Raw genomic sequence first — 18,556 nt, 5'->3', positions numbered from 1 at the left:
AATACTTTAAAGTCATGAAAGCCCCCCAAGGAAACTTAAAAAAACCCTGACCAACGAACCCAGTATAAACCAGTTAATCATTCACAGTTGTAAACATGCCAAGCTATTTTTGTATAAAAAAAGACTGGGGGTAAAATAGACCAAAGGGGCTCTTGCAAAGATAATTTTCACCCCAGCAACATTTTTCCACAAGCAAATAAGGCAATAAATGTATTATGTAAAACTTTGGTATTATTAGGTAATATTGAATATATAGATATATATTTTATATCGATATCGATATCCTCGAGTTGGTTAGCATCATGTTTGATCTCTAGAGTAGGGCAAATATGTCACCAAAACAGAACAAGTGTTGTTCGATACACGTGACATACACCTACAGTAGAATTATCATCTCCCTTACCGGATTTGAACCTCTGGACATACAATCAGCGTCCATAGCCTAGTGGTTAGGGTGTCCGCATATAAAGCGGGAGGCCTGGGTTCGAATCCTGGTTGAGCCTGGAAGTTTTTCCACTGTTCTGGATTTTCCAACTCACTACAATCTCATTTATATATAAATGTATATGTATACATACCACTGGATCCGTACATAGGTTAACATCCTATAGGGTAAAGGTATACATTTTGGTCATGTGATCAAATCCCACGGTAGGGGCATGGTGGGGTACCTTGGTGAACACCAACCACAAAGCAATACATATATAGAGCGCATACCTCTAAGGGCCTTTTTGTGGCCAGGTAATGAATGGGTATAACCCTTTTGGTTAACCTATGCCCAAACGTCATTTAACATCCCTCTTATGACATATATACTGTATGTTAACACAAGCACATTATAGTGTTAATATGTAAGGGAGATACATACTTTATGTAGTATGCCTATTTGCATATGGGCAAATACACAGTAAACCAACACGAAATGATAACATAGAGGTTTTCCACCCCTAAAATTGATATTTCCAATGTTCTGTAATGTTCAATATTACTCATTTGAAGCAAAGAGCTAGAGTAAAAAGTTTCAACTTCCTACTTGAATTTTGAAAAAATGGCCCATTAGAATCCTATAGGAAAATAACGGTTGAACATTGACATACGGCAAGAAAATACAACGGTTGCAAAACATTGACATACATCACATAGATGGCAATTTTTCATAAAGTTTGAAACATACTTAGTCTTTGACCTTTTCCTATGATGGCATACAGTCATGTCTAACTCACAATTAAATTAGAGTAATATATGATGTATATATCACGCTCAGTACAGCATGAAATAGATAACGGGCGAACATGTAAAAAATGTTCGACCGTTATAAATTTACGTTAAAAAATGGCATAACTCAAAAGATTTGAAATGTATATGATCCATGTTACTGCACTCAGAATCTTAGCCAGTAGTGGTTTATATCAACACTGAAAACATCATTTTTTGGTGCACATGGGGCACAGGTGGCAAATTTTAAGAAGTTTGACATACAAAAATGTAACTCATGTGTATGTCAATCTTTTTCAAACGTACCACTATACCCCCATGTGCATCATCAAATGAAGTTTCCATGGTTTTTATAAACTACTTCATGGTAGGAATCTGTATACACAAAAGGAACTACATGCACTGTATACTTTTTGAGTTTCGCAATTTTTTGTGGTACATTTATAACGGTCGAACATTTTTGACATACTGTTCGACCGTTACCTATTTCATGCACTACTAAGCCTGATATGCATCACCTATTGCTCTCGTTTGGTTGTGTGGCAGGTATGACTATATGCCATCATAGGAAAATGTCCAAGACTATATATGTTTTAAACTTTATGAAAAATTGCCTGCCATGTGATGTATGTCAATGTGTTACAACCGTTATATATTTCTGGTGTATGTCAATGTTCGCCCGTTATTTTTCCCATAGAATTCCAATGGACCAAAATTTCAAAATTCAAGTAGGATGTTGAAACTTTCTATGCTATCTCTCTGCTTCAAATAACTAACACTCATCCTAATAGAACAAAGAAAATACCAATTTCAATACTGAAAACTGCATGTGTTGATTTTCGTGTTGGTTTACTGTGTAAAGGCCCATATACACATAAATATGGAATTGCAAAGTCACACATACAGGAATAACATTTTTCCAGTGGTGTCATTGGAAGTGGTGTAGGTGGATATTTGATGATCGGCCAGGGAGGGGGGGGGGGGATGAGGAGGGGCATGTATGGGTTGAATGGGCATAGTGGTATCAGGCAAGCGCAAAGCCAGAAATTTGTCAAGGAGGGGGAGTAATAATAAGGCATGGTTTCTGGACACTGGTGACATGGAAGTATGTGTAGGTGGATTTGATAATTGAGGGGGAGGGGGTGAGGAGGGACATGGATGATACCTATGGGTGTAGCTGTAATCATGCAGGCGCATAGCCAGAAATTTGTCAACAGGGGGGATGGGGGGTGGGTGTGTGGCCTGGAATGCCGAATCATAGGCATGGTTTCTGTAAACCGTAATGTCATGGAAGTGGTGTTAGTGGATTTGATAATCAGCATGGCGGTGAAAAGGGGCATGGATGGGAGTGATGGGTGGTATCATGTTTGCCCATAGTTGAAACTTGTCATAGGGGGGGGGGGGTAAATCATAAGGCATGATTCCTGGACTTCGTGGTGTCATGGAAGTGGTGTTGGTGGATTTCATAATCGGGGAGGGATTGAGGAGGAACATGGATGGGAGGTATGGGTGTACTGGTGAAGCATAAGACATGGTTTCTGGAAACCATGGTGACATGGAAGTGGTGTAGGTGGATTGGATTATTGGGGAGTGGGTGAGGAGTGGTATGGATGCGAGTTATGGGTGTAGTTGTAATCATATAGGGGCTTGGCCAGAAATTTATCAACGATGGGAGAGCTGGGATGCCAAATCATAAGGCATAGTTTCTGAACACCGTGGTGTCATCGACGAGGTGTTGGAGGATTTCATAATCGGGGAAGGACTAAGGAGGGACACGGATGGGAGGTATGGGTGTAGTGTTATGGCCCGTAGTCAGAAACTTGTCATGGGGGTGAATCATTAGACATGGTTTCTGGACATAATAGTGTCATAAAAGTGGTGTTGATGGATTTGATATTTGGGGAGGGGTTGAGGAGGGCATGGATGGGAGGTATGGTAGCATGAAGGCACATAGTCAGAAATTTGTGGGAGGGGGGGGGGTGATTCTGGACACTGTGGTGTCATGGAAGTGATGTTGGTGGATTTGATAATTGGGCAGGCGTTGAGGGCAATGGATGGGAGGTATTGGCGTAGTGTTATCATGTAGGCCGGCAGGCTTTTACTTGTTATGGGGGAGGGGGATATCATTAGACATGGTTTCTGGACAATGTAGTGTCAAGGAAGTGGTGTACATTGATTTTATAATTGGGGGGATCATATGGCATGATTTCTGGAAACTGTGGTGTCATGGAAGTTCCGAAGTGGTGTTGGTGGATGTGATAATTAGGGAGGGGGTGAGGAGGGACATGGATGGGAGGTATGGGTGGAACGTTATCATACAGGGCCGCAGGCAGAAACTTGTCATGGGGGGCAGGGGGATCATCAGACATGGTTTCTGGACAGAATAGTGTCATGGAAGTGGTAATGAGGGATTTTATAATTGGGTAGGGGTGAGGAGGGGCATGGATGGGAGGTGGATGGAATGGTATCATGCAGGCATGCAGCCAGATATTTGTCTTGGGGGGTGAATCATGAGGGATGATTTCTGGACAGTGTGGTGTCTTGGAAGTGGTGTTGGTGGATTTGATCATTGGGGAGGGGGTGTGGAGGAATATGGATGGGAGGTATGGGTGTAGCATAATCATGCAGGCCCGTAGTCAGAAACTTGTCATGGGGAGAGGGGGGATAAATCATACGACAAGATTTCTGGAAATCGAAGTGTCATGAAAGTGGTTTTGGTGGATTTGATAATTGGGGAGGGATTGAGGAGGTGCATGGATAGGAGGGGAGGTATGGGTGGAGTGTTATCATGCAGGCCCGCAGTCTTAAACTGGTCAGGAGGAGAAGGGGAATTAATCATAAGACAAGGTTTCTGGACACCATAGTGTCATGGACATGGTGTTGGTGGATTTCATAATTGGGGAGGGGATGAGGAAGGGGCATGGATGGGGGATATGGGTGGAGCGTTATCATGCAATCCTGTAGTCACAAACTTGTCATGGGGGGGGTTGAATCATTAGACATGGTTTCTGGACACAATAGTGTCATGAAAGTGGTGTTGGTGGATTTGGTAATTGAGGAGGGGGTGAGGAGGACCATGGATGGAAGATATGGGTGTAGCGTTATCATGCAGGTCTGTAGTCAGAAACTTGTCATGGGAAGAGGGGGAATAAATCATAGGACAAAGTTTCTGGACACCGTAGTGTCATGGACATGGTGTTGGTGGATTTCATAATTGGGGAGGGGGTGAGGAAGAGGCTTGGATGGAAGGTATAGGTGAAGCGTTATCATGCAGGCCTGTAGTCAGAAACTTGTCATGGGGACAGGGGAAGATAAATCATACGACAAGTTTTCTGGACACAATAGTGTCATGAAAGTGGTGTTGGTTGATTTCACCATCGGGGAAGGATTGAGGAGGGACATGGATGGGATGAGTGTAGGGTTATCATACAGGCCCGCAGTCATAAACTTGTCATGGGGGGTTGAATCATTAGACATGGTTTCTGGACACAAGAGTGTCATGAAAGTGGTGTTGGTGGGTTTGATCATTTGGGAGGGGCAAAGGAGGGACATAGGATGGGTGTAGCGTTTTCATGCAGGCCCGCAGTCAGAAACTTGTCATGGGGGGGGGGGGGGAATCGTAAGACATGGTTTTTGGACACAATAGTGTCATGAAAGTGGTGCTGGTGGGTTTGATAATTGGGGAGGGGGTGAGGAGGGACATGGATGGGATGGGTGTAGGGTTATCATGCAGTCCCGCAGTCAGAAACTTGTCACGGGGGGGGGGGGGAATCATAAGACATGGTTTCTGGACACAATAGTGTCATGAAAGTGGTGTTGGTGGGTTTGATAATTGGGGAGGGATCGAGGAGGGACATGGATGGGATGGGTGTAGGGTTATCATGCAGGTCTGCAGTCAGAAACTTGTCATGGGGGGGGGGGAGGGAATCATTAGACATGGTTTCTGGACACAATAGTGTCATGAGAGTGGTGTTGGTGGATTTCATTATCGGGGAAGGATTTAGGAGGGACATGGATGGGAGGTATGGGTGGAGCGTTATCATGCAGGCCTGCAGTCAGAAACTTTTCATGGGGGGGGGGGGATCATAAGACATGGTTTCTGGACACAAAAGTGTCATGAAAGTGGTATTGGTGGGTTTAATAATTGGGGAGGGGGTGAGGAGGGACATGGATGGGATGGGTGTAGGGTTCTCATGGAGGCCCGCAGTCAGAAACTTGTCATGGGAGGGGGCGGAATCATAAGACATGGTTTCTGGACACAATAGTGTCATGAAAGTGGTGTTGGTGGATTTGATAATTGGGGAAGGGGTGAGGAGGGACATGGATGGGATGGGTGTAGGGTTATCATGCAGGCCCGCAGTCAGAAACATGTCATGGAAAAAGGGGGAACCTTAAGACATGGTTTCTGGACACAAGAGTGTCATGAAAGTGGTGTTGGTGGGTTTGATAATTTGGGAGGGGGTGAGGAGGGACATGGATGGGATGGGTGCAGGGTTATCATGCAGGCCCCCAGTCAGAAACATGTCACGGGGGGAATCATAAGACATGGTTTCTGGACACAATAGTGTCATGAAAGTGGTGTTGGTGGGTTTGATAATTTGGGAGGGGGTGAGTAGGGACATGGATGGGATGGGTGTAGGGTTATCATGCAGGCCCAAAGTCAGAAACTTGTCATGGGGGGGGGGGGAATCATAAGACATGGTTTCTGGACACAATAGTGTCATGAAAGTGGTATTGGTGGGTTTGATAATTGGGGAGGGATCGAGTAGGGACATGGATGGGATGGGTGTAGGGTTATCATGCAGGCCGCAGTCAGAAACTTGTCATGGGGGCGGGGGAATCATAAGACATGGTTTCTGGACACAATAGTGTCATAAAAGTGGTGTTGGTGGGTTTGATAATTCGGGAGGGGGTGAGGAGGGACATGGATAGGATGGGTGTAGCGTTATCATGCAGGCCTGCAGTCAGAAACTTATCATGGGGGGGGGGGAATCATAAGACATGGTTTCTGGACACAAAAATGTCATGAGAGTGGTGTTGGTGGGTTTGATAATTGGGGAGGGGATGAGGAGGGACATGGATGGGATGAGTGTAGTGTTATCATGCAGGCCCGCAGTCAGAAACATGTCATGGGGGGGGGGGAACCTTAAGACATGGTTTCTGGACACAATAGTGTCATGAAAGTGGTGTTGGTGGGTTTGATAATTTGGGAGGGGGTGAGGAGGGACATGGATGGGATGGGTGTAGGGTTATCATGCAGGCCCAAAGTCAGAAACTTGTCATGGGGGGGGGGGAATCATAAGACATGGTTTCTGGACACAATAGTGTCATGAAAGTGGTGTTGGTGGGTTTCATAATTGGGCAGGGATCAATTAGGGACATGGATGGGATGGGTGTAGGGTTATCATGCAGGCCGCAGTCAGAAACTTGTCATGGGGGCGGGGGAATCATAAGACATGGTTTCTGGACACAATAGTGTCATAAAAGTGGTGTTGGTGGGTTTGATAATTCGGGAGGGGGTGAGGAGGGACATGGATAGGATGGGTGTAGTTTATCATGCAGGCCTGCAGTCAGAAACTTGTCATGGGGGGGGGGGAATCATAAGACATGGTTTCTGGACACAATAGTGTCATGAAAGTGGTGTTGGTGGGTTTGATAATTTGGGAGGGGGTGAGGAGGGACATGGATGGGATGGGTGTAGGGTTATCATGCAGGCCCGCAGTCAAAAACTTGTCATGGGGGGGGGGGGGGAATCATAAGACATGGTTTCTGGACACAATAGTGTCATGAGAGTGGTGTTGGTGGATTTCATTATCGAGGAAGGATTTAGGAGGGACATGGATGGGAGGTATGGGTGGAGCGTTATCATGCAGGCCTGCAGTCAGAAACTTTTCATTGGGGGGGGGGGGGATCATAAGACATGGTTTCTGGACACAATAGTGTCATGAAAGTGCTGTTGGTGGGTTATATAATTGGGGAGAGGTAAGGAGGGACATGGATGGGACGGGTGTAGGGTTATCATGCAGGCCCGAAGTGAGAAACATGTAATGGGGGGGGGGGAATCATTAGACAAGGTTTAAGGACACAATAGTATCATGAAAGTGGTGTTGGTGGATTTGATAATTGGGGACGGGGTGAGGAGGGACATGGATGGTATAGGTGTAGGGTTATCATGCAGGCCTGCAGTCAGAAACTTGTCACGGGGGGGGGGGGGGGGGGAATCATAAGACATGGTTTCTGGACACAGTAGTGTCATGAAAGTGGTGTTGGTGGGTTTGATAATTGGGGAGGGATCGAGGAGGGACATGGATGGGATGAGTGTAGGGTTATCATGCAGGCCCACAGTCAGAAACTTGTCATGGGGGGGGGGGGGAATCATAAGACATGGTTTCTGGACACAAGAGTTTCATAAAAGTGGTGTTGGTGGGTTTGATAATTGGGGAGGGGGTGAGGAGGGACATGGATAGGATGGGTGTAGCGTTATCTTCAAGGCCCGCAGTCAGAAACTTGTCATGGGGGGGGGGAGGGAATCATTGGACATGGTTTCTGGACACAAAAGTGTCATGAGAGTGGTGTTGGTGGATTTGATAATTGGGGAGGGGGTGAGGAGGGACATGGATGGGATGGTTGTAGGGTTATCATGCAGACCCGCAGTCAGAAACTTGTCATGGGGGGGGAATCATAAGACATGGTTTCTGGACACAATAGTGCCATAAAAGTGGTGTTGGTGGATTTGATAATTGGGGAGGGGGTAAGGAGGGACATGGATGGGATGGGTGTAGGGTTATCATGCAGGCGGGCAGTCAGAAACTTGTCACAGGGGGGGGGGAGAGAATCATAAGACATGGTTTCTGGACACAATAATGTAGTGTCATGAAAGTGGTGTTGGTTGGTTTGATAATTGGGGAGGGGGTAAGGAGGGACATGGATGGGATGGGTGCAGGGTTATCATGCAGGCCCCCAGTCAGAAACATGTCACGGAGGGAATCATAAGACATGGTTTCTGGACACAATAGTGCCATGAAAGTGGTGTTAATGGATTTGATAATTGGGGAGGGAGGGAGTAAGGACAAACATGGATGGGAGGTATGGGAGGTATGGGTTATCATGAAGGCCCGCAGTCAGAAACTTGTCATGGGGGCGGGGGGAAAAATCATAAGACAGGTTTCTGGACACCGAAGTGTCATGAAAGTGGTGTTGGTGGATTTGATAATTGGGGAGGGATTGAAGAGAGATTTGAATGGAAGATATGGGTGTAGCGTTATCATGCAGGCCTGTAATCAGAAACTTGTCACGGGGGGGGGGGGGGGGGGGGAAATCATAAGACATGGTTTTTGGACACAATAGTGTCATGAAAGTGGTGTTGGTGGGTTTGATAATTGGGGAGGGATCAAGGAGGGACATGGATGGGATGGGTGTAGGGTTATCATGCAGGTCCGAAGTCAGAAACTTTTCATGGGGGGGGGGGGGGGAGGGAATCATTAGACATGGTTTCTGGACACAATAGTGTCATGAGAGTGGTGTTGGTGGATTTCATTATCGGGGAAGGATTTAGGAGGGACATGGATGGGAGGTATGGGTGTAGGGATATCATGCAGGCCTGCAGTCAGAAACTTGTCATGGGAGGGGGCGGAATCATAAGACATGGTTTCTGGACACAATAGTGTCATGAAAGTGGTGTTGGTGGATTTGATCATTGGGGAGGGGGTGAGGAGGGACATGGATGGGATGGGTGTAGGGTTATCAGGCAGGGCCGCAGTCAGAAACTTGTCATGGGGGGGGGGGGGGAATCATAAGACATGGTTTCTGGACACAAAAGTGTCATGAGAATGGTGTTGGTGGGTTTGATAATTGGGGAAGGGGTGAGGAGGGACATGGATAGGATGGGTGTAGGGTTATCATGCAGGCCCGCAGTCAGAAACTTGTCATGGGGGGGGGGAATCATAAGACATGGTTTCTGGACACAATAGTGTCATGAGAGTGGTGTTGGTGGATTTCATTATCGGGGAAGGATTTAGGAGGGACATGGATGGGAGGTATGGGTGGAGCGTTATGCAGGCCTGCAGTCAGAAACTTGTCATGGGGGGGGGGGGGGGAGGGTGGAATCATTAGACATGGTTTCTGGACACAATAGTGTCATGAAAGTGGTGTTCGTGGGTTTGATAAATGGGGAGGGGGTGATGAGGGATATGGATGGGAGGTGTGGTGGAGCGTTGTCATGCAGGCCTGCAAACAGAAACTTGTCATGGGAGGGGGCGGAATCATAAGACATGGTTTCTGGACACAATAGTGTCAAGAAAGTGGTGTTGGTGGGTTTGATAATTGGGGAAGGGGTGAGGAGGGACATGGATAGGATGGGTGTAAGGTTATCATGCAGGCCCGCAGTCAGAAACTTGTCATGGGGGGGGGGGGAATCATAAGACATGGTTTCTGGACACAATAGTGCCATGAAAGTGGTTTTGGTGGATTTGATAATTGGGGAGGGGGTGAGGAGGGACATGGATGGGATGGGTGTAGGGTTATCATGAAGGCGGGCAGTCAGAAACTTGTCACAGGGGGGGGGGGAGAATCATAAGACATGGTTTCTGGACACAATAATGTAGTGTCATGAAAGTGGTGTTGGTTGGTTTGATAATTGGGGAGGGGGTGAGGAGGGACACGGATGGGATGGGTGCAGGGTTATCATGCAGGCCCCTAGTCAGAAACATGTCACGGGGGGAATCATAAGACATGGCTTCTGGACACAATAGTGTCATGAGAGTGGTGTTGGTGAGTTTGATAAGGAGGGACATGGATAGGATGGGTGTAGGGTTATCATGCAGGAATACAGTCAAAAACTTGTCATGGGGGGGGGGGGGAATCATAAGACATGGTTTCTGGACACAATAGTGCCATGAAAGTGGTGTTAATGGATTTGATAATTGGGGAGGGAGTAAGGACAAACATGGATGGGAGGTATGGGTGTAGGGTTATCATGCAGGCCTACAGTCAAAAACTTGTCATTGGGGGGGGGGGGGGGAATCATAAGACATGGTTTCTGGACACAATAGTGTCATGAAAGTGGTGTTGGTGGATTTGATAATTGGGGAGGGGGTGAGGAGGGACATGGATGGGATGGTTGTAGAGTTATCATGCAGGCCTGTAATCAGAAACTTGTTATGGGTGGGGGGGAGGGAATCATTAGACATGGTTTCTGGACACAATAGTGTCATGAGAGTGGTGTTGGTGGATTTCATTATCGGGGAAGGATTTAGGAGGGACATGGATGGGAGGTATGGGTGGAGCGTTATCATGCAGGCCTGCAGTCAGAAACTTTTCATTGGGGGGGGGGGATCATAAGACATGGTTTCTGGACACAAAAGTGTCATGAAAGTGGTGTTGGTGGGTTTGATAATTGGGGAGGGGGTGAGGAGGGACATGGATGGGATGGGTGTAGGGTTCTCATGCAGGCCTGCAGTCAGAAACTTATCATGGGGGGGGGGAATCATAAGACATGGTTTCTGGACACAAAAATGTCATGAGAGTGGTGTTGGTGGGTTTGATAATTGGGGAGGGGATGAGGAGGGACATGGATGGGATGAGTGTAGTGTTATCATGCAGGCCCGCAGTCAGAAACATGTCATGGGGGGGGGGAACCTTAAGACATGGTTTCTGGACACAATAGTGTCATGAAAGTGGTGTTGGTGGGTTTGATAATTTGGGAGGGGGTGAGGAGGGACATGGATGGGATGGGTGTAGGGTTATCATGCAGGCCCAAAGTCAGAAACTTGTCATGGGGGGGGGGGGAATCATAAGACATGGTTTCTGGACACAATAGGGCCATTCCACACCAAGTGGTCCCAACATGGCAAAATTAGAAAGGGTTATTAGATGTCTAACTTTGTGTTTAATTGAAAGTAAGAAGGTTAGACTTTCTTAAACTGTTAAAGTTTTCTTCTTCTGATTTCTCAATCTTGGGTTATAGCAATGAGTATCCATCTCAAACTATAGGCACCTTCACTGTGAATTATCAAACAATAATTTAAAGTAGAAAAAATCCTTAAATGAAAGGAAAGTACAAGCTTTCTTTTCATGTGGCAGTTAAATGCAGTCTGTTAATCTATTTAATAACAAAATTTAACACATTTTCTTTGTTACTGTTAACACAGATTATGTTAAAAATGCCACACTGAGGCTGTGACTTACGTGACAAGAATAGGAGCAAATGTTTTCCTCACATGATATGTAGTGTGCTAGAGCAAAGTGAGCTACAATTGAAAAGGTAGCTATAAAGGTTGATCTGTAATACCACCACTTTTGATAAATTTAACAAACTTTAACAAATTTATGGACTCCGGAAATGTGTGACTTACGTGACGTCACGTAAGTCACAAAGGGAAGTGTAACTTACGTGACAAGTTAATTCTCAACACTTTCACACAGTTTTGATGTCTTTTATACTATAAAAAGTTTATAACACCTTCCTCTTTATCAAAGATACCTACTCAGTTTTAAAATTCAGTAACAATATTTATAATTGAAGTAAAATTGAAAGGTTACATAAGTGAATTGCAAAAAATGTCTCAAACAGCTCAAACTTATTACTTGTTACCTTATTCCTTGTTACCTTAAAGTCTCATGACGGGTTTGCCAAATTTAAACTTCAACTTTTCCAGCTTACTGCACTGAAAGCTCAGTGAGAATGACACCCTTTTATGCAGTTTCCATATCAATATTCATTATTTTTATTTGTTTATATATGTCCATAAACAACAGATTTCTTAACAAGTCCATAGATTCTACAAAATTCAATCAAAATGTGCAAACCCGGCCGACAGATCATGCGCCAATCAAATCTCTCTGTTTTGTTTACAACGATAGCCTAGGACTACTTTCACTTTCGTGGCTCTCCTGTGGTAGGTTTGTTCTCGTGAATTGTATCTTTCTTTCATTCTCTTGAATAGTATCTTTCTTTCGGTCTTACTGATGTACAGTACCTTGCAAAATTGTATCATTTCCTTCCATTGCAATGAATAAACAGGTATTTTCAAGAGTTTCCTCCGTTATTTGGGTAAAAAAAGTGGACGATAAGAGTATAAGTTAAATAGGTTACATTTGTGTAATGAACGTGCTGATATGGGCAGTTGCAGTGATTTTACAGTAAATCGTTCGCGTCATACGGGCAGAGAATAAATTTCTTTTGCTTGATTGCGACAGTTTTCTCCATTAAACCCCCCTGGTCAGAGTGCATTTAGAAGTTAAGAAACATTGAATCTGCTTCGGAACTTTTGTTTTCCGAATTTCATCAGCAAACACATATTGAGACTTCTTTAATTGTGAATTGCAGTCTACCCCTGAAATGCACAAGGTGCTTCAGGGGGTAAAATTTGTTTTAATAATGTTTTCGGGCTGGTAGAAGATTTTATCTACCGTAAGAGGCCATTTCCACATTGTGGTGGTGGCAGGAACCATATTTGTAACCTCTCCTGGGTACAGTACATCATCATATTTTACAATAACCCTGTCATCTACCTTAATATGAGAGGTCAGAGCTGGGAGAACAACATAAGTAACTGACATTAGTGGATCTCCTTCAGTATCTAATGTGGTTTTCCAAATACACATCTTGCCACCTTCTGCCTTTACCCCATGGATTTATATGGATTAATTATTTTAATCCAAATTCCCAAAAGTGACTAAAGTGTTACCAAAAAGGTTTAGATTATAACCAAAAATGTAGAAATGCAAATACATTAGAAGTATTCTGTATTAACCAGTCTAGAAAAACTTGTTTACTCCTAATTAAGAAACTATTTAGCTACTGTAGCACTTAAGTTAAGATATTTCGCAGAACTAGTCTATAGGACATTTTGTGTACAAGTGAACTTCTAGATTCTATTTTTATGTGGAATAGACCCCTCCCCTTCCCCCAATCTCAATATAATGAACTTGTAAACATGTCCTTAGCCTGTGTTACTTTGTATCTTTGGAAACTGTGAGAGGAAACTGAGCACTTTCACACGTGTGACTTACGTGACAATTTTTTGTGACTTACGTGACGTCGTTAATTTGCATACGAATACCGGTATAAAATGCATATCAATTCAATTTTACCTTGAAGTTATTCCTCAATGTGTCCTTTTCAGATATAATAGGCAATTTAGCAGATTTCTCTCAATACTTCACAGGATTTATTGATTTCCTTCAAAAAGTTGAAATTCTTCATTTCTCTGCGTGACTTACGTGACACAAGTTGAGGGCGCTATAATTCGCAATGGGAAAGCATTAACGTTTCGCAGTGGTGACAGAATTTATTGTGGGTATTCAAAGTTCAGGAATGATAGGCATATGACTTAACTCTAGACTTGCACTGAACTGGAGATTGAAAACAAGTGTCAAATGTCTCTCTGATTTGTGACTTACGTGACGTGGAATGGCCCAATAGTGTCATGAAAGTGGTGTTGGTGGGTTTCATAATTGGGCAGGGATCAATTAGGGACATGGATGGGATGGGTGTAGGGTTATCATGCAGGCCGCAGTCAGAAACTTGTCATGGGGGCGGGGGAATCATAAGACATGGTTTCTGGACACAATAGTGTCATAAAAGTGGTGTTGGTGGGTTTGATAATTCGGGAGGGGGTGAGGAGGGACATGGATAGGATGGGTGTAGTTTATCATGCAGGCCTGCAGTCAGAAACTTGTCATGGGGGGGGGGGGGGGGGAATCATAAGACATGGTTTCTGGACACAATAGTGTCATGAAAGTGGTGTTGGTGGGTTTGATAATTTGGGAGGGGGTGAGGAGGGACATGGATGGGATGGGTGTAGGGTTATCATGCAGGCCCGCAGTCAAAAACTTGTCATGGGGGGGGGGGAATCATAAGACATGGTTTCTGGACACAATAGTGTCATGAGAGTGGTGTTGGTGGATTTCATTATCGAGGAAGGATTTAGGAGGGACATGGATGGGAGGTATGGGTGGAGCGTTATCATGCAGGCCTGCAGTCAGAAACTTTTCATTGGGGGGGGGGGATCATAAGACATGGTTTCTGGACACAATAGTGTCATGAAAGTGCTGTTGGTGGGTTATATAATTGGGGAGAGGTAAGGAGGGACATGGATGGGACGGGTGTAGGGTTATCATGCAGGCCCGAAGTGAGAAACATGTAATGGGGGGGGGGAATCATTAGACAAGGTTTAAGGACACAATAGTATCATGAAAGTGGTGTTGGTGGATTTGATAATTGGGGACGGGGTGAGGAGGGACATGGATGGTATAGGTGTAGGGTTATCATGCAGGCCTGCAGTCAGAAACTTGTCACGGGGGGGGGGGGGAATCATAAGACATGGTTTCTGGACACAGTAGTGTCATGAAAGTGGTGTTGGTGGGTTTGATAATTGGGGAGGGATCGAGGAGGGACATGGATGGGATGAGTGTAGGGTTATCATGCAGGCCCACAGTCAGAAACTTGTCATGGGGGGGGGGGGGGAATCATAAGACATGGTTTCTGGACACAAGAGTTTCATAAAAGTGGTGTTGGTGGGTTTGATAATTGGGGAGGGGGTGAGGAGGGACATGGATAGGATGGGTGTAGCGTTATCTTCAAGGCCCGCAGTCAGAAACTTGTCATGGGGGGGGGGAGGGAATCATTGGACATGGTTTCTGGACACAATAGTGTCATGAGAGTGGTGTTGGTGGATTTGATAATTGGGGAGGGGGTGAGGAGGGACATGGATGGGATGGTTGTAGGGTTATCATGCAGACCCGCAGTCAGAAACTTGTCATGGGGGGGGGAATCATAAGACATGGTTTCTGGACACAATAGTGCCATAAAAGTGGTGTTGGTGGATTTGATAATTGGGGAGGGGGTAAGGAGGGACATGGATGGGATGGGTGTAGGGTTATCATGCAGGCGGGCAGTCAGAAACTTGTCACAGGGGGGGGGGGGGGAGAGAATCATAAGACATGGTTTCTGGACACAATAATGTAGTGTCATGAAAGTGGTGTTGGTTGGTTTGATAATTGGGGAGGGGGTAAGGAGGGACATGGATGGGATGGGTGCAGGGTTATCATGCAGGCCCCCAGTCAGAAACATGTCACGGAGGGAATCATAAGACATGGTTTCTGGACACAATAGTGCCATGAAAGTGGTGTTAATGGATTTGATAATTGGGGAGGGAGGGAGTAAGGACAAACATGGATGGGAGGTATGGGAGGTATGGGTTATCATGAAGGCCCGCAGTCAGAAACTTGTCATGGGGGCGGGGGGAAAAATCATAAGACAGGTTTCTGGACACCGAAGTGTCATGAAAGTGGTGTTGGTGGATTTGATAATTGGGGAGGGATTGAAGAGAGATTTGAATGGAAGATATGGGTGTAGCGTTATCATGCAGGCCTGTAATCAGAAACTTGTCACGGGGGGGGGGGGGAAATCATAAGACATGGTTTTTGGACACAATAGTGTCATGAAAGTGGTGTTGGTGGGTTTGATAATTGGGGAGGGATCAAGGAGGGACATGGATGGGATGGGTGTAGGGTTATCATGCAGGTCCGCAGTCAGAAACTTTTCATGGGGGGGGGGGGGAGGGAATCATTAGACATGGTTTCTGGACACAATAGTGTCATGAGAGTGGTGTTGGTGGATTTCATTATCGGGGAAGGATTTAGGAGGGACATGGATGGGAGGTATGGGTGTAGGGATATCATGCAGGCCTGCAGTCAGAAACTTGTCATGGGAGGGGGCGGAATCATAAGACATGGTTTCTGGACACAATAGTGTCATGAAAGTGGTGTTGGTGGATTTGATCATTGGGGAGGGGGTGAGGAGGGACATGGATGGGATGGGTGTAGGGTTATCAGGCAGGGCCGCAGTCAGAAACTTGTCATGGGGGGGGGGGGGAATCATAAGACATGGTTTCTGGACACAAAAGTGTCATGAGAATGGTGTTGGTGGGTTTCATAATTGGGGAAGGGGTGAGGAGGGACATGGATAGGATGGGTGTAAGGTTATCATGCAGGCCCGCAGTCAGAAACTTGTCATGGGGGGGGGGGAATCATAAGACATGGTTTCTGGACACAATAGTGTCATGAGAGTGGTGTTGGTGGATTTCATTATCAGGGAAGGATTTAGGAGGGACATGGATGGGAGGTATGGGTGGAGCGTTATCATGCAGGCCTGCAGTCAGAAACTTGTCATGGGGGGGGGGGGGAGGGTGGAATCATTAGACATGGTTTCTGGACACAATAGTGTCATGAAAGTGGTGTTCGTGGGTTTGATAAATGGGGAGGGGGTGATGAGGGATATGGATGGGAGGTGTGGTGGAGCGTTGTCATGCAGGCCTGCAAACAGAAACTTGTCATGGGAGGGGGCGGAATCATAAGACATGGTTTCTGGACACAATAGTGTCAAGAAAGTGGTGTTGGTGGGTTTGATAATTGGGGAAGGGGTGAGGAGGGACATGGATAGGATGGGTGTAAGGTTATCATGCAGGCCCGCAGTCAGAAACTTGTCATGGGGGGGGGGGGGAATCATAAGACATGGTTTCTGGACACAATAGTGCCATGAAAGTGGTGTTGGTGGATTTGATAATTGGGGAGGGGGTGAGGAGGGACATGGATGGGATGGGTGTAGGGTTATCATGAAGGCGGGCAGTCAGAAACTTGTCACAGGGGGGGGGGGGGGAGAATCATAAGACATGGTTTCTGGACACAATAATGTAGTGTCATGAAAGTGGTGTTGGTTGGTTTGATAATTGGGGAGGGGGTGAGGAGGGACACGGATGGGATGGGTGCAGGGTTATCATGCAGGCCCCTAGTCAGAAACATGTCACGGGGGGAATCATAAGACATGGCTTCTGGACACAATAGTGTCATGAGAGTGGTGTTGGTGAGTTTGATAAGGAGGGACATGGATAGGATGGGTGTAGGGTTATCATGCAGGAATACAGTCAAAAACTTGTCATGGGGGGGGGGGGAATCATAAGACATGGTTTCTGGACACAATAGTGCCATGAAAGTGGTGTTAATGGATTTGATAATTGGGGAGGGAGTAAGGACAAACATGGATGGGAGGTATGGGTGTAGGGTTATCATGCAGGCCTACAGTCAAAAACTTGTCATTGGGGGGGGGGGGAATCATAAGACATGGTTTCTGGACACAATAGTGTCATGAAAGTGGTGTTGGTGGATTTGATAATTGGGGAGGGGGTGAGGAGGGACATGGATGGGATGGTTGTAGAGTTATCATGCAGGCCTGTAATCAGAAACTTGTTATGGGTGGGGGGGAGGGAATCATTAGACATGGTTTCTGGACACAATAGTGTCATGAGAGTGGTGTTGGTGGATTTCATTATCGGGGAAGGATTTAGGAGGGACATGGATGGGAGGTATGGGTGGAGCGTTATCATGCAGGCCTGCAGTCAGAAACTTTTCATTGGGGGGGGGGATCATAAGACATGGTTTCTGGACACAAAAGTGTCATGAAAGTGGTGTTGGTGGGTTTGATAATTGGGGAGGGGGTGAGGAGGGACATGGATGGGATGGGTGTAGGGTTCTCATGCAGGCCTGCAGTCAGAAACTTGTCATGGGAGGGGGCGGAATCATAAGACATGGTTTCTGGACACAATAGTGTCATGAAAGTGGTGTTGGTGGATTTGATAATTGGGGAGGGGGTGAGGAGGGACATGGATGGGATGGGTGTAGGGTTATCAGGCAGGCCCGCAGTCAGAAACTTGTCATGGGAGGGGGCGGAATCATAAGACATGGTTTCTGCACACAATAGTGCCATGAAAGTGGTGATGGTGGGTTTGATAATTTGCGAGGGGGTGAGGAGGGACATGGATTGGATGGGTGTAGGGTTCTCATGCAGGCCTGCAGTCAGAAACTTGTCATGGGGGGGGGGGGAGGGAATCATTAGACATGGTTTCTGGACACAATAGTGTCATGAGAGTGGTGTTGGTGGATTTCATTATCGGGGAAGGATTTAGGAGGGACATGGATGGGAGGTATGGGTGGAGCGTTATCATGCAGGCCTGCAGTCAGAAACTTTTCATTGGGGGGGGGGGGGGATCATAAGACATGGTTTCTGGACACAAAAGTGTCATGAAAGTGGTGTTGGTGGGTTTGATCATTGGGGAGGGGGTGAGGAGGGACATGGATGGGATGGGTGTAGGGTTATCATGCAGGCCTGCAGTCAGAAACTTGTCATGGGAGGGGGCGGAATCATAAGACATGGTTTCTGGACACAATAGTGTCATGAAAGTGGTGTTGGTGGATTTGATAATTGGGGAGGGGGTGAGGAGGGACATGGATAGGATGGGTGTAGCGTTATCTTCAAGGCCCGCAGTCAGAAACTTGTCATGGG

At 46.1% G+C, this 18,556-nt stretch overlaps 1 protein-coding gene across 3 annotated transcripts in view; it reads right to left on the bottom strand.

The window, feature by feature from the left end:
* Positions 1-18,556, bottom strand: part of LOC139960996 (Fanconi anemia group D2 protein-like) — a 98,613-nt gene that overhangs the window by 32,454 nt on the left and 47,603 nt on the right. The window lies entirely within an intron of this gene.

Source organism: Apostichopus japonicus, chromosome 20, assembly GCF_037975245.1.
Source record: "Apostichopus japonicus isolate 1M-3 chromosome 20, ASM3797524v1, whole genome shotgun sequence".
Classification (NCBI taxonomy): Eukaryota; Metazoa; Echinodermata; class Holothuroidea; order Aspidochirotida; family Stichopodidae; genus Apostichopus; species Apostichopus japonicus.
This window is presented reverse-complemented; position numbering and strand designations above follow the sequence as displayed.